We start from the raw sequence: 15303 nt of genomic DNA, 5'->3' as shown, positions 1-15303 counted from the left end.
TTTAATATTCTTTCGGTTGTTTTCTGACTCTATTTTCGTTTGTCATTACTCAGCTTTTTCTAATTTACATTTTAAACCTGTTCAGCTACTTTTCAACTTCTTCTGTGTGAACGTCAGCTTTCAACAGTTCTGCACTTTTTTCAGGTGAAAAATTCAGTATTTTTCAGCTCATTCAATATTTTTAACTTAACATTCAGCAAATATATCATTTCAGCGCGAAACATTCAGTTTCTTCATTCATTCATTCTTCAGAAAATGCATTTTCTAGCATTCATACTGAGAACATATTCATACTTACTTCATCACTGGATTGTTATTAACTTCATAGCTGGGAGGCAGTGATTACACTGGAACATTATTAACAATTCTGACACATAATAGTTTGAAAAAATCCCCTGGTTTGTTCTCGACACCCACTCACAGAACCGTATTAATTTTCATGGCATAGATAAAAGAAGGTGGTGGAAACATTCCTCCAAGATTTTGGTCCATACCAACATGATAGTATCACACAGTTTTTGCATTTGTTGGCTGAATATCCAGGATGGGAGTGCCCCTTTTCACCACATCCAAAAGGTGCTCTATTGTAGTGGGATCTGGTGACTGTGGAGGCTACAGTGGGGCGATCGTGGCTCAAGAGTTGGCAGTTTGTCTTGTAATCGGAAGGTTGCCAGTTCGAGCCCCGGCTCGGACAGTCTCGGTCGTTGTGTCCTTGGGCAAGACACTTCACCCGTTGCCTACTGGTGGTGGTCAGAGGGCCCGGTGGCGCCAGTATCTGGCAGCCTTTCCTCTGTCAGTGCGCCCCAGGGTGGCTGTGGCTACAATGTAGCTTGCCATCACCAGTGTGTGAATGGGTGGATGACTGAATGTGTAAAGTGCTTTAGGGTCCTTAGGGACTAATTAAAGCCCTATACAAATACAGGCCATTTACAGTGAACTCATCATTATGTGCAAACCAGTTTGAGTATATCTAAGCTTTGTGACCGTGCTGGAAGCAGCCATCAGAACATGGGTACTCTGCTATGGATGAATGGATCCATGCTGTTGCTGTTGCATATTTTCGTTTTCGTTTTCTCATCAGTCTCTATAAATCCCAGAATTGGTTGTGAAGGAAAATCCCAGCATACATCACCACCTATAACGGCTTCAGCTCTTCTGGAAAGACTTTCGGCATTGTTTAGGAGTATGTTTCGGGGAATTTTTGACCGAAAGCACATTTGTGAGGTCAGACACTGATGTTGGACGAGAAGGCCTGACTCACAGTCTCCGCTCTAATTCATTCCTAAGGTGATGACAAGTTCTCCTGGGAACTGCCAATCCCAGACTCATCCGTTGGCTCATCAGGCAGAGAAGCATGATTTGTCACTCCAGAGAACACATCTCTCCCCTGATGCCCTGATTTTTTGGCTCATGATCAAGAAAGCATCTACCTTAATGCATTTCAGTTGGCCTCTTTTACCTTTCTTTGAGGTTAACGATTAGTTATGTAAACTAAAAATGAACACCATGTCAGGCATTTTTTTCCTAACCCCCTTTGTTCTGTTGTTGTGTTTAAGTATCTGCTGTGGTTTAATGTGCTGCAAGGAGATGTGCCACTCTCTCAGAGATATAAAAAACAGTCATCCCACAGAACAAGAGGGAAAACAAAAGGAGCTGCGCAACTTAGCAGAAGCACATGACTAAAGACAACAAGTATGTGAATGAATCTCGTAAAACCCAGGGAGTTGAGTCAGATGCTGTCTAACTGCTGGGTAAAAAAGTAAAACAGCAAAAATGTTAAACATGTTGGATGGTTAAATGCATTTGGGGATGAGGTGTTTTATTATTGCTTAAATTAAACAACAAAAAATAACTAGCTGTGAACATCAGCAGGATCTACTTCTCATGTTAAAAACTGTGACAAGTGTCATCAGTTTCTCATATAATGTTGTTACAACTGCTGTTGTAATGTTGTCTAAATATGCAAATCTCAGTGTGCAGGTGCCTCTCCGGGATTGGTGGATCCAAAGGACTGACCATACAGACTGGCTAAGTAGTTGGACACGACTTATTTAATGGCAGTGCATCAGGAGATCTTTTGTTACTTGCCCAGTGCCATTCGCCTTATACAGGAGTAGTAGGGGTGAACTACCATTCTGTTTGATTATATTAGGTTTTCCATAGTTAGGGGGGCATGTTGCTGTCATTTGGTTTCATTCTTATGAGCAGGTAAGTTTGTTAAATCGTTGAGGTAGGCCCCTTTTTGTTGTTGTTTTGGCATTAGGTCCATCTTGAAGTTATAACCACCTCCTTCTTTTGTGAAAAATAACCTAACGAATCAAATTATGATAAATAAATCATTGTCAAACTTTACCAGTTGTGTGATGTGGCTGCTGACGAGGATAGATCACCCCTGTGTTGTGGTCTGGCCACCCCTAGATGGGCCATAACAACGTAAATTTGCATGTTTTTCTGCTATTCCTGGGTTTTAGATGAATTATTGTATAAATGCATTCAATCAAAACCTACAGCACAGATCTAGATGTGCAAACATGAGCTGTTGAGTTAAACATATATGTGCTCCACCAAGCAGCACCTAGTGCTTTCATAGGTTACTAACATACACTAATACTATAAATGGCTCCTGCTTAATGAGGAGTTTTCTAACACGTTTACATGAAACTTAGTATTTTTTATTATTATTCCCCATTTAGTTCTATCGTTTTTTCAAATTGCTCGATATTTTAAACTTTTAAACTCATTTCAGTCCTCCTGTTATAGCATACAGAGCCAGGACAGAAACGTAGGACAAACACAGCAGAAATAAACAAAAAAAAACAAATCAATTATCAGCGCAGGAATCTAACGTGAGAGCAAACCAGGAAATAACACAAGTGCAAAGCTGATATGAGCATTACATAAAAGAGGAAAAATGGAAACAATCCAACAGAAAGTCTGACAAAGACAGGTGAGGACAGGATAGACAGATGAAGGACAGATGGTGAGAAAGAGTTAAAGAATGAGGTGCATGTAAACATAATCCTACAGACGTGAAGACGATCAGTAAAAAATAGACAAAACATGTGAGGAAAACCCCCAGCAAGGTAATACAGGAAGTAACCAAATGAAATATACTAAATACAAGATGATAACAGAAACATGTAGGCGAGCATGTAGATGGGACAGGGTTACCATCAAGCTTCTGGAAAGGCCTTTCCAAAGCCCTTACCTCAACTGCATTGAAAATTTGTGGACTATGTGTAAAAGCTGGGTCCCTGTAATGAAACCAACCAGTTCAAACTAACTGTGCCACTTCTGCCAAGAAGAGTGGCCAAAATGTTCAGCCAGAATTATGCCTGGTGGCTACCAAGAGTGAATAGGTGAGATGCAATTTGCAAAGCAACATTTAACCAAATATTAGTGGGGATGTATGCATATATTTGACGCTGTATGACCCTGTGTAGATTAGAGATTACGTAAAGTTAAACTTGCACCCAATTCTTGTCTTTTTTGTTTTGTTTTGTTTGTTTTTTAAGTAATTAAAAATGTATGCTTTCAAATCATTTTGCCCTTGAAAAAGAACAGATCAATTAAACAAAAAATCATTAAATTACCGTGACATTAATGCCCATGATGAGTATATGAAAACTTCTGACCAAAATTGTATATACTGTTGATTTGACACACTCAACAGATATCAAACAAAACACCGTGGTTGGATGGCAGCAGATGACTTGCAACAGGTGGTGGCTAGATTATATCTATCTATCTATCTATCTATCTATCTATCTATCTATCTATCTATCTATCTATGCATATATATATATATATATATATATATATGTGTGTGTGTGTGCGTGTGTGCATAGCGAGAGTGAGTACTCAGTACTTTGGGAAAGCTCCATGAAGGCAACAGAAAGCAGTGATGAAGATCTGACCTGTAGAAACCTTTTAACAACTTTTAAATCTATTACATCAGTATTGCTAACCAAACACTCTCTTTCTGGCATGTTGGATGATCTCTAAGCCAATATAAAAAAAAAAGAGCAGGGTGTAAAACTGAAAATAAAACATAATGGAGTACATCCAATCAGACCCCACCCCATGAGATCGTACAAGTCATCATTTTATGTATTAGTATCAGTGTTTCTTTATCAGCCTCTCACATCATTATGGAGGAATTTTGGCCCACTCTTGGTGTTTGTGGTCATTTGATTATTCATAGCTCTCTTACAGTTTTTCTCAGTCGCTTTGGTGCGTTTCTCAGAACACCATTAACATTTGCACAGCAGTTAGTGCATTTCCCAAAACAATTAGTGCAAACTGCAAAACCTAGTGGATAGCCTGCAAAAGCACGTCACATGCACAGAATTGATTATCCATACCTCAAAAGCAAGTATCCATGTCAATGAAACTGTCAGTGCCATCAAAATGAAAAGTCTTGACACCATCTTTATGAACAAGATAGTCAAATGGCATTGTCATGTTTCCACTATGACAGTTTATAATTTCAGTGTTTCCCATTGCAAAAACAATTGGTGACACCTGAAAATGCTGACGACAGCACTATGGCCTACCTGTACAGCCATCTGAAATGTGCAGTAAAGTCACTGTAGATGTTATGGGAGTCTTGGGAGTAACTGAGACACTGAATACGTACGTTTCACATTTCCATTGTGTAGAAGTGTTTGTAATCCTACAGAATTGTGCAAAAGAAAAATATGCTACAGTCACTTGTTCACTGTAGAATACATGTAAACATAAAATCACCCATTTGGTAGAGCTGTGCACTAATGTGAACAATAAACAGCACATGTAACAGTACAGTAAATCATTCTGGCACATCCAGACGTTCCTGTCTGTCTGGCCACATATTTTCATCTACATCACAACAGATGTTATCCCTCGCAATGCAGCGAGGAAAGTATCTCCTGGAGTGGCGAATCCATCCTCTGCAGGACCCTGCTGTGATGTCGTCACATGCTGCATCCATGGCTGCTAGCAGGGCCATTTGCTCATGTGGATTTCATTTTTCTTGAGTACTCTGTCAATTGTTGAAATTGAAACAGATTCAATATTGCCAAATACCGTGTAATTCTCTATGACAGCGCTTTGTATTTCTCTCAGCTTTATTGCATTGTTTGCAATGACCATTGCACAAATGGCTTCTTCTTGCTGTGGGGTAAAAAGGGGCCCTCTTCCGCCTCCGCGAGGTTGTCTTACAATCCTATGTGGTGCAGAGTAAACTTTTTGTGAAATTGCAAATACAGTACAGTAACATGTGATGTGTCTGAGATGGCACAGTACAGTACAGTGTATTACTGTTTGCATACCTGTTTTCCCTACGGAATGTTTGAATGATTGAACTGACAGTAGTTCTTCCAATATTGGGTTGCACCCTTCGACCAGCCTCCTCCATGGTGAGGCCGTGATTGACAACATGGTCCACAATTGTAGCCCTTATTTCATTAGGAATCCGCCTATATCTGCCTCTTCTCCCTCTTCCCCTTCCCCTTCCTCCCCGCATCCTCACCCCTCTTCCACGGTGCTGACCTTCCATTTTGTGTCACAGAAGTGTAGAAATGGTACACACTAGCTCCTGCGCAGTTTATATATGCTTGCCAATTGGGGATTCACAGGATTCATCCATAATTGACAGTGAACAAGTTGTTTGTCATTGGTTACAACTAAACTTTCACACGCCTCCTCATGAGTGACAGCTGTAATTCACTTCAATTTCGGAGACATTTCCAGGAACAATGATACAGAAAGGTATAGGATTTGCTTGACAGATGGCCAATATTTGGCATGTGATAACTAGTTCAACAATTTTGTGTGTGATGACTCAAGCAATGGATGTATGACTATTAGTTTTATTGGGAACGACTATTCAGCATCCATAGGTATGATTACTGAAGGAAATTGCCTTCCCGGGTTTCCTCCGTGGCGTGAGCGATAAGCAGAGTTTTGTCCTTTCCTTCTAAGATTCCTAATTATTTAAAGTAACACTCAGGTATGCCGTTCAGCTGGGTTAGTTACAGCGCCGGGAGCAGCTTGGGAGAACAAGGAAACACAGACTGCTTCAGGTTGCCTTCCCAAATCAACTCAAAGGTTTATTTGATACACAGCAGTTTATATAGATGAAAAAAAAGGTTCGTGTGTCAGCTTTCCCAGTTCAAACCGGTACAGACCAAATAAGGAAACGTCTTCCTGCCTTGTGAGCAAAGAAGTATCCTGTGTGTAATTTATCAGCTCAGCTACAATTTATGATCATCCCAGCAAAATACACTCCTAGACATAGAATACAGAGTTCTTTCATCAGTGAATTCTGAAACAAACCACCTAGCCTTTAACGAGCCTTTTCCAGGAGATAAAGAAAAAGGGAGGATGGGAGTAAGGAAGTGGTCTCATCTCTGTGGTGTTTTCGACCTTGGGGTACCAGCTTGTGAGTCCTACACATTAATTCTTGGGTCACAGAGAAAGAGAAAAACAACTAGTAGATGGGCCTTATTGAGCAACTCTTTTCTGTATAAAACAATCTTCTGTAAATGCTAACCGTGGTACTAAAATACCTAACAGTTCCCCTCTTTTATTATTTTTTAAAAATAATAACTCAAATAGAAAGGAAAAATCACAAATGTAATAACATAATATAAAAAGCAAATCATAAAATGTAATAGTTCACAACCTAATGTTCAATATACACATCAGGAACATCATTGGTAACATCTGGCACATCCTCAGGATCAATTTGTGCTAATTGCAAATACATTGAAGTGGCTGTACTGGTAGCTATATGGGTTATCATTGAAAATGTGGCTTGCAGAAATGTGAACAGGGTTGCACTTTACAATATGAAATAGTAAATAAAAATCCTAAGGTTAATGCAGTAGATATGATTAATAACCTAAATATATAAAAAAGACAGTTCTTCAGTCGTCTTCTGGCCTGGTCCCAGGTTCGAGAGACACAGAATAAGCGTCGTATGATGACAATGGGCATTTCATTTTCTCCATTATCAGGATGGAATGAGTCTGGCTTTATCAGGTTAGACATCATGTGGTACTTTTGGCTTTCTGTTCCTGCTGGATGTTTGAGTACCTTGTTGTTGTTCTTTCAGACGTTGTGTGTTAATCAGTGATTGCGTGTGTGTACATTGGATCCGGGCGCTGGCTCGCCTGAGATGTCATCTACCCGTGTGTGTTTATTTGCTCTAGTTCCGGGCGCTGGCTCGCCGGAGATGTCGTCTGCTTGATCCGACGCCTGAGATGGTCCGATTGGGCTGGTCTTAACCCTGCTGGCATGAATCCACTGAGGTTGTCCGTCTGTGAGGATGCTGGTTCTTCGTCACTGCCAGTACAGTCTGGGGGCTGGAACACGCGCGGCCTCCCAGAGAGTCCTTGGTTTTAGTGGCTTCTCCAACATGCATCTCCTTGTCTCCACTGGTGGAACTGTGGAGGGGAAAGGCTGAGAGAGACAAACTTTCTGATAGTTATTATTCAGTTTTTCTATCAGGTTGTGAACATCAGTGGACAATGCAATATACATCACCTTCTACTAGCGGTGCCCCTCTGGAAGCTGACCATGGTGTTGGAAATAGTCTTATTTCAAATGGAGATAATTTGGTTACTGCAGATTGAGTCCTTCTAATCTCACACAGGACTTGAGTAAGTAATTTGACACAGGTCATTAAAGTTTTAGCACACTTTTGAATTACTTCTAATGTGAATGAAGATCCTCTATCACTGTTAATCTGGTGAGGTATTCCGAATCTGGGTATTATTTCATTGCTCAACTTTTGACAGACTACTTCTGCAGTTTCTTTTGAGGTTGGATAAGCTTCTACTCATTTACTAAATTGATCCATTATTACCAGTAAGTACTTGATGCTTCCTTGTGCTGGCATATGTGTGAAATCAATTTGTAATGTATGAAATGGAAAATCTGGTTGTGGTAAATGCTGATGTTTCGCTTTTGAGCTACCTACATTAGTTCGTGCACATGTTAGACAGGTTGCTAATATGCTTTTTACTGCATGTGATGTTTTCTCAATTACAAATCTTAATTTTATTGCCCCTATTACCCCTCCTTGTCCGACATGACTCACACAGTGAAAATGTCGGGCAAGGACTGGCATCAGGGAATATGGGAGGGCAATCAAACCCTTAAGATTTTTGTATAGGCCATCTCTGTCTTCTAAGGTACAGTCATTATTCTCCCAATAGGTGTAATCACATGCAGAGGCTTGCTCTTGTATGAATTTTAAATCAACATTTGTTTCGAAATAGTCTGGGAGTGTAACAAGTGGCAGCTGTAGGGGCACAGATAATACTTCCTGTGGAGGTGGGAGCTGTGATGCAGCTGCAGCCTTGGCTGTCACGTCTGCTAAGGCATTACCTGTTGCTTCGTCTGTGTCAGCTGTACTGTGTCCTTTCGTTTTTACAACTGCAACGGCCGATGGCAGCTGTATAGCCTGAAAAAGTCTTTTAACAAAATCACAATTTAGCAATTTATTTTCCATCAGCAGATCTAAATCCTCTCTGTCTCCACAATGTGCCAAAGTCATGCACAACGCCAAATGCATAGCGGCTGTCTGCGTAAATTGTCACATGCTTATCCAAATGTAGCTCACAGGCGCGTATTAAAGCCATGAGCTCTGCTTTTTGTGCTGAGTGAAATGGTAATGAGTGAGCCTCTAGTATGATGTCAGGCACTGTTACCACTGAATAGCCACAAAGAAATGAGTTGTCATTCGGCCTTGAACAGGACCCGTCCACATAAACCGTGGCTGAGTCTGAGATAGGTGTTTGCTCTAAATCTGGACGTGGTGCTGTGGATTCCTGTATACGTGTCATGCAGTCATGATCGTCAAGCCTGTCTGAGCCATCCTGTCGGTCAGAAGAACACAGCATAGGATCAATAAATGTGCTGGCGAATCAGGTGTGCTGCTCGCTTTTATAGTGAGATTTGCATATGTTGTTTAGTTATGTTTGCTATAATGGTCGTGACCTGGTGATTGGTGTGTAGAATAGTGTCATGTGAGAGTGTGAGCTTCTCGCAGTCCCTTATCATGATAGAGCAAGCTGCTACTGCCCTCAGGCAGGCCGGCATTCCCTGAACAATTCAGGCAGCACCTTTGAGTGGCGGAGGTCAGCACTCCCTGTAATGCATTGAAAGAGGCAGTCATTTCTGTGGACCACAGTATTCGAGGAGGCTTGTCTTTTTTACAACAGTCACGCAGAATGTGGTCATGAAAAGAACAGTCTGGTATCCACTGTCTGCAATAGTTCACCATGCCTAAGAAGGACGACATGTCCTTCTGTGTAGTGGGACGAGGGACGGAGGTCACAGCTTTGACCCTGTCTGCAGTCATGGAACGTTTTCCGTGAGACAGTGTGAATCCCAAATATTGAACAGAAGTCTGACAGTACTGCATTTTCTTTGCATATGCTTTGTGGCCAGTCTTTTGGAGGTGCTGGAGAAGCATGTGTGTAGCAGTTTGACATAGTTTTTCACTTTCAGCACAGAGGAGGAGGTCATCCACATGTGGATCAGGGTGCAGCCCTGGAGGAGTGAAGCACCATTGAGAAAGCAGCAGAGCTGTCTATCATGCCTTGGGGCAAACGAGTCCAAGTGTACTGCTTATTTCTATGTGTGAATGCAAATAACGGCTGTGTGTCACAGGTACTGAGAAAAAGGAGCGGAGCATAAATCCACCACGGTAAAATGTGTATGCAATGCATGTCAATATGCTGTGAACATCTGAAACGAGAGGTGGCAGAGGAATGTTGACTGCATTAATTTGCCTTAAGTCTTGTATGAAACGCCATACGCCAGGTTTGTTAGGCTTTGGCACAGGATTGACAGGAGTGTGGGCTTTATTACTCCTGTAGTCAATAAATCTCCTATCATGACATCTAGGACTGCGGCTTTTTCCGTGGAAATGGGATGCTGCTTGACATATACTGCTTGTTGTGTTTTAATAGGTGTACGTGATAAAGTGTACAGTCAATGAATCCTATATCATTCTCACTTTTAGACCACAATGTCATATTCTGGTATTCAGCTGGCAACGTAAGTGCAGAAATAGTACAGTGGATAGGGTAGGTTAGATCTATGTGACGACATATTTCGTAACCTATGTCTGAGTTATGTAACAAAATCACTGTTTGACCTTCACTTGTGTGAGCAGTTATCATGTTGTTGAACAGTGTGAGAGAAACAAAAGTGTGGCTCCCAGTCATGGGATTACCTGGTAGTGGCGTCTGTACACGTTTTTTTTTTTTTTTTGGCACAGTGTGTGACATAGAGTACCGGACAAAAAGGATGTTGAGTTCATTCTCTGCTGAGGGTCCAGCTGACACAGAGGATGTTCCTTCTCCATCATGTCGGTACATAGGGCAGAGAAAACATAAGCTGTTATCAGTGTCAGCAAACATTTCACCCTTTATGTTAAATGAAATACACAAATTCATTTTTGCTTTGGGTGTCTGCGGCTGCTGGAAAACTGAGCTAAATTTGCACCTCTAGCTTGTCCAACAGTGCATAAAGCGTTTTATGAATACTAGGATAGATTCATCAGGCTTCTGTTTACACATAGTTACTGCATTTAAGTCAATTTTGTCTCTGGACATTGTTAGCAGGAATTTCTTTAGATTCTTAAAGAAATCGGCGACTTTGTCATTATTTACCCTCCTTTTGTCCATAGCGGTAACATTTGATGCATCACGTCGCGGCATTCTATCATATATTTTCTACAGGACTTTTTAAGCAGACTACTTTTCTTATCACAAATGATATTCAACATTTCTACTGACCTGTTTTCTGGCGATAATCGTTCGGGATAAGGCTCCGGAAATAAATTAGAATGCATTGAACTTCTTAAGTTGTAAACAAAGTCAGTCACATAAGCACTCCCGCATGTTCTGGATACGTGATCATGGACGTCTTCACCGATTCGCGGACGTAGGTTACACGTAACCGGAAATGGGAGTTGTACTGAGCCGTTATTTGAGACTTTATTTTGTATTTTATTAATTTTTGGTTTTACAGGTACTTTAGATTTTTTATCGGACCTGTCTGTGGTCTTTGAATTATTCTGACCCATGTTCAGTGATTTCCAGAGGGGTTTACACGCTAGGAGGATTTATGTTAGTATTTTCGCTGCGGCACAGCTGAGGTCACTTTAAATTTATTGCTAGCAATTTTTTGTTTGTGTGAGCAACTCTCACTTAGCGAGCAACTTCTCGCTTAACGAGCAACTTCTCGTAAAACAACAGGCAACTTCCTGTGTCTTTCTGCTTTTAATTTACTGCTTTTAACCCTTGTATGGTAATCGGGTCTGTGAGACCCGTTCAACTTCTCCCTGTGTCACTCTTTGGTGAGCAACTTCTCACTTAACGAGAAGTATTTAAGACAACAGGCAACTTCCTGTGTCACTCTTTGGTGAGCAACTTCTCACTTAACGAGAAGTATTTAAGACAACAGGCAACTTCCTGTGTCACTCTTTCTGAGTGAGCAACTTAAACAAAATTAAAATATTCAAGACAACAGGCAACTTCCTGTGTCCACCAACACCACACAAGGGTTAATTTACTTTATTCGGGGACTGAGGAAGTCGTCAGTGTATCTCTCTGGATCACTAAGTGAAACTTCGTCAGCATATCCCGTTTCTTTATGGATCAATCACTGAGAGAGGTATAATAGGTCTTTATATAAATATGAAAGACGCATATTTACCTTCTGTCAGGGATCCCACTTCTGACACCAAAATTGAAGGAAATTGCCTTCCCGGGTTTCCTCCGTGGCGTGAGCGATAAGCAGAGTTTTGTCCTTTCCTTCTAAGATTCCTAATTATTTAAAGTAACACTCAGGTATGCCGTTCAGCTGGGTTAGTTACAGCGCCGGGAGCAGCTTGGGAGAACAAGGAAACACAGACTGCTTCAGGTTGCCTTCCCAAATCAACTCAAAGGTTTATTTGATACACAGCAGTTTATATAGATGAAAAAAAAGGTTCGTGTGTCAGCTTTCCCAGTTCAAACCGGTACAGACCAAATAAGGAAACGTCTTCCTGCCTTGTGAGCAAAGAAGTATCCTGTGTGTAATTTATCAGCTCAGCTACAATTTATGATCATCCCAGCAAAATACACTCCTAGACATAGAATACAGAGTTCTTTCATCAGTGAATTCTGAAACAAACCACCTAGCCTTTAACGAGCCTTTTCCAGGAGATAAAGAAAAAGGGAGGATGGGAGTAAGGAAGTGGTCTCATCTCTGTGGTGTTTTCGACCTTGGGGTACCAGCTTGTGAGTCCTACACATTAATTCTTGGGTCACAGAGAAAGAGAAAAACAACTAGTAGATGGGCCTTATTGAGCAACTCTTTTCTGTATAAAACAATCTTCTGTAAATGCTAACCGTGGTACTAAAATACCTAACAATTACTTTTGACTGACATGACATAAGCAAATGGAAATGTCAGAAAGCAGCAGGGAAATGTATGGAAGCAACTGATTCATGTCCAAAATCATTTGCAGTTTGTTCAGAGAGAGGAGAAATTGCTACTATGATGTGCACAAATGACTGAGTGTTGTGGAGGTTGAACTAATAGTTATGAGAATTTCAATTCTGATCTGAGAAACGCACCAAAGCGACTGAGAAAAACTGTAAGTTCCTGCCACACAATTTGACTTACAGTTTTTCTCCATTGGTTTGGCTCATTTCTTGAAACAGAAATTACATTCTCAAAACTCTAAGATCATTTGGCAAAACACTCTTACAGTTTAGCACAACACTATAGCTCACCTGCAAAAGCTCATATCTCTTCCAAAACTGTTCACTCAGGCTTCAATCTAAATCCCTTTCTCATTTAAACAGTCAGTGTCTCCAAAATGGCAAAGATCCTTTTCAATAGCTTTGGCTCATTTCTCGACACAGATCGGACATTCTCATCATTCTTGGTGCTTTTGTCAAAATAAACCTGGATGGTTGATCACAACAACATGGTCCACCTGCAAAAGCTCATATCTCTCCTAAAACAGTTCACTCATGTGTCAAAACTACATTTCTTTCTAATCTGAATAGTCAGTGCCCCCAAAATGCATCGTCCCCTTGGCATTGTGTGAGTGCTGCCATATAAAATGTTTAGATGTTTTGTCACTATGGCAGAGGTCCAACAATATACAACAGAAAAGAGTAGCCTCCAAGGTTTGACATCACAGATTGCACTCACACTACCAAGGAAATTATAACCATTTTTTATTCACACGCAAAGAAAGTTTCATACATATGTAAAAAAAAAAAAAGTACATTACAGTAGTAAATTGTATGAACACAAAATCAAAAAACAAGGACTTATTCAGTGGTCGCTGTACTCATTCTCCCTCTCTTGTCCACTGTCTTCACCCTCCTGATTATTTACACGCTGTTGTCCGTCTGGCCACAGATTCTCGTCCACATCACAGCGGATACTTTCTCTTGCGATGCAACGAGGGAAGACACGGCGTGCATGCCGCAACCATCCCCTGCGTCCATAGCATGGAGCAGGGACGGCTGATCCTGAGCATGATGCTCATACACTCTCCAGCTCCAAGCAGAGAAAAACTCCTCTATCGGATTGAGGAAAGGAGAGTAAGGTGGTAGGAACCCCGTGATCATCCTTGGATGCATTGCAAACCAGCCCCTAATGAGTGGGCTATGGTGGAAATTGACATTGTCCCACACAATTACATGAATGGGTAGGTGAGGCCCTATGAGACCTCTCTCATTTTCAGTATAAAAATCGGTATAAAGGCGATCCAAGAAGATGAGGAGCTTGTGTGTGTTGTATGGGCCAAGACTGGGGATGTGAGTGGCCACACCATTCTCAGAAATGGCAGCACACATAGTTATATTGCCCCCTCGCTGACCTGGGACATCCACTGTGGCCCAGTGGCCAATAATATTACGGCCACGTCTTCGGCCCTTGGCCAGGTTGAAGCCAGCTTCATCCACGAACACCAGGATGTGAGGGGTCTCATGTCCTTCCAATGACATTATTCTCTAAAATAGAGTAAAGAACATAAAATCAGTCATACAGAAGAGTCATATACTACAGTTAGACAATTACATGTTCTCCCCCACAGGTTCAATATACCACAGGCCACTACTCCAGTGGTTCTAAACTAGTGATAGGCCTATGAGGAAGTACTGCAGGGGTATTTGATAGAAAGGGGAGTGGGAAATACTGATGACTTACTGAGATGTTACAGTAAAACCTACAGTAGTAGATAGATTTGATTGGGAGACAATAAAATAAGGATTATAATGAGAATTGTTTCATACAGTAAACTGCAGTTTTCTGTTGAAATTGTTAGTCAGATGAAGCAAATACTGATTCTGAAATCAGGTAAAGGAGGTATTGAAACCAAATAAGTGAACTACTGCTTACTGTGATTACAGGTAAGGTTATAATGAGAGACAACCAGTAACTGACTTACATTTATATACTGGTAGCGCAGCTCCTTCACTCTGTCAGAGTTCCTCTCAAATGGTACCCTGTAGATTTGTTTCATTGTCATCTGATGCTTCTTCAAAACCCGGTCTATTGTGGAGATGCTTAATGTGTTTATATTCTGGAATATATGATTGTCCTGAAGGATGGCATCACGGATCTGTCTCAATGTGATGGCATTATTTGCGGCCTCTTCCCCCTATTCCTCCACCACGCATTCTCAGTCCTCCTCTTCTTCTTCTTCTTCTTCCTCCTCTTCCTTGAGGAAGAACTTCCCCTTGTCCGTTTGCTTGGCCTTGTCTATCCATGTTCAGAGATCGGACTGGCTCTGGTCAAGCTCTATATATCTGTGTTTGGCAGCACACAATCATGGAACACACCTGTGTGTGACACTCCCCCTTCGTTAGTCTAGTTTCACCTGACTGTCAATGACTGTCATCAATTTATCAAATATTCAAAGAAATTCATATATGGTATTCATGGTATTATGTTCTTGACCAATTTTGACAATTGAACAGACAGTTGTGCATGCGAGTACTTATACAATGAAATCATGCTGACATGTTTTGGAGAGAATGATCATTAGACTGAGAATCAACTAATCAGTTTAGATCTACAAGATCTATTCATTTGGAAAATGTGCTAAATGTGGGCTAACTGTATAACTGTAGGCTACGTGTACTTAATCATTTGCAAAGATGCACTGAGACAATTGAGACATGTACTAAGGCATTTGCCATTTGATAAAATGAATGAGAAATGCCATTCTGTTGTGAACATTTGCCAAGAGGTTTGGAGGTTTGTCCATGTTATTTTGAGAATGTAATTTCTGTT

The 15303-nt window shown here is 41.0% G+C and overlaps 1 long non-coding RNA gene across 1 annotated transcript; it reads right to left on the bottom strand.

The window, feature by feature from the left end:
* Positions 1–6079: 6079 nt before the first annotated feature.
* LOC309715391 lies at positions 6080–12421 on the bottom strand. Its single transcript, XR_014279203.1, has 2 exons — positions 11719–12421; positions 6080–7446 (listed from the first exon to the last, which is right to left on the bottom strand). It is a non-coding gene; the product is annotated as an uncharacterized lncRNA (long non-coding RNA).
* Positions 12422–15303: the final 2882 nt, after the last annotated feature.

The sequence above is a fragment of the Aulonocara stuartgranti genome (assembly GCF_965226115.1).
Source record: "Aulonocara stuartgranti genome assembly, chromosome: 10".
Taxonomy (NCBI): Eukaryota; Metazoa; Chordata; class Actinopteri; order Cichliformes; family Cichlidae; genus Aulonocara; species Aulonocara stuartgranti.
This window is presented reverse-complemented; position numbering and strand designations above follow the sequence as displayed.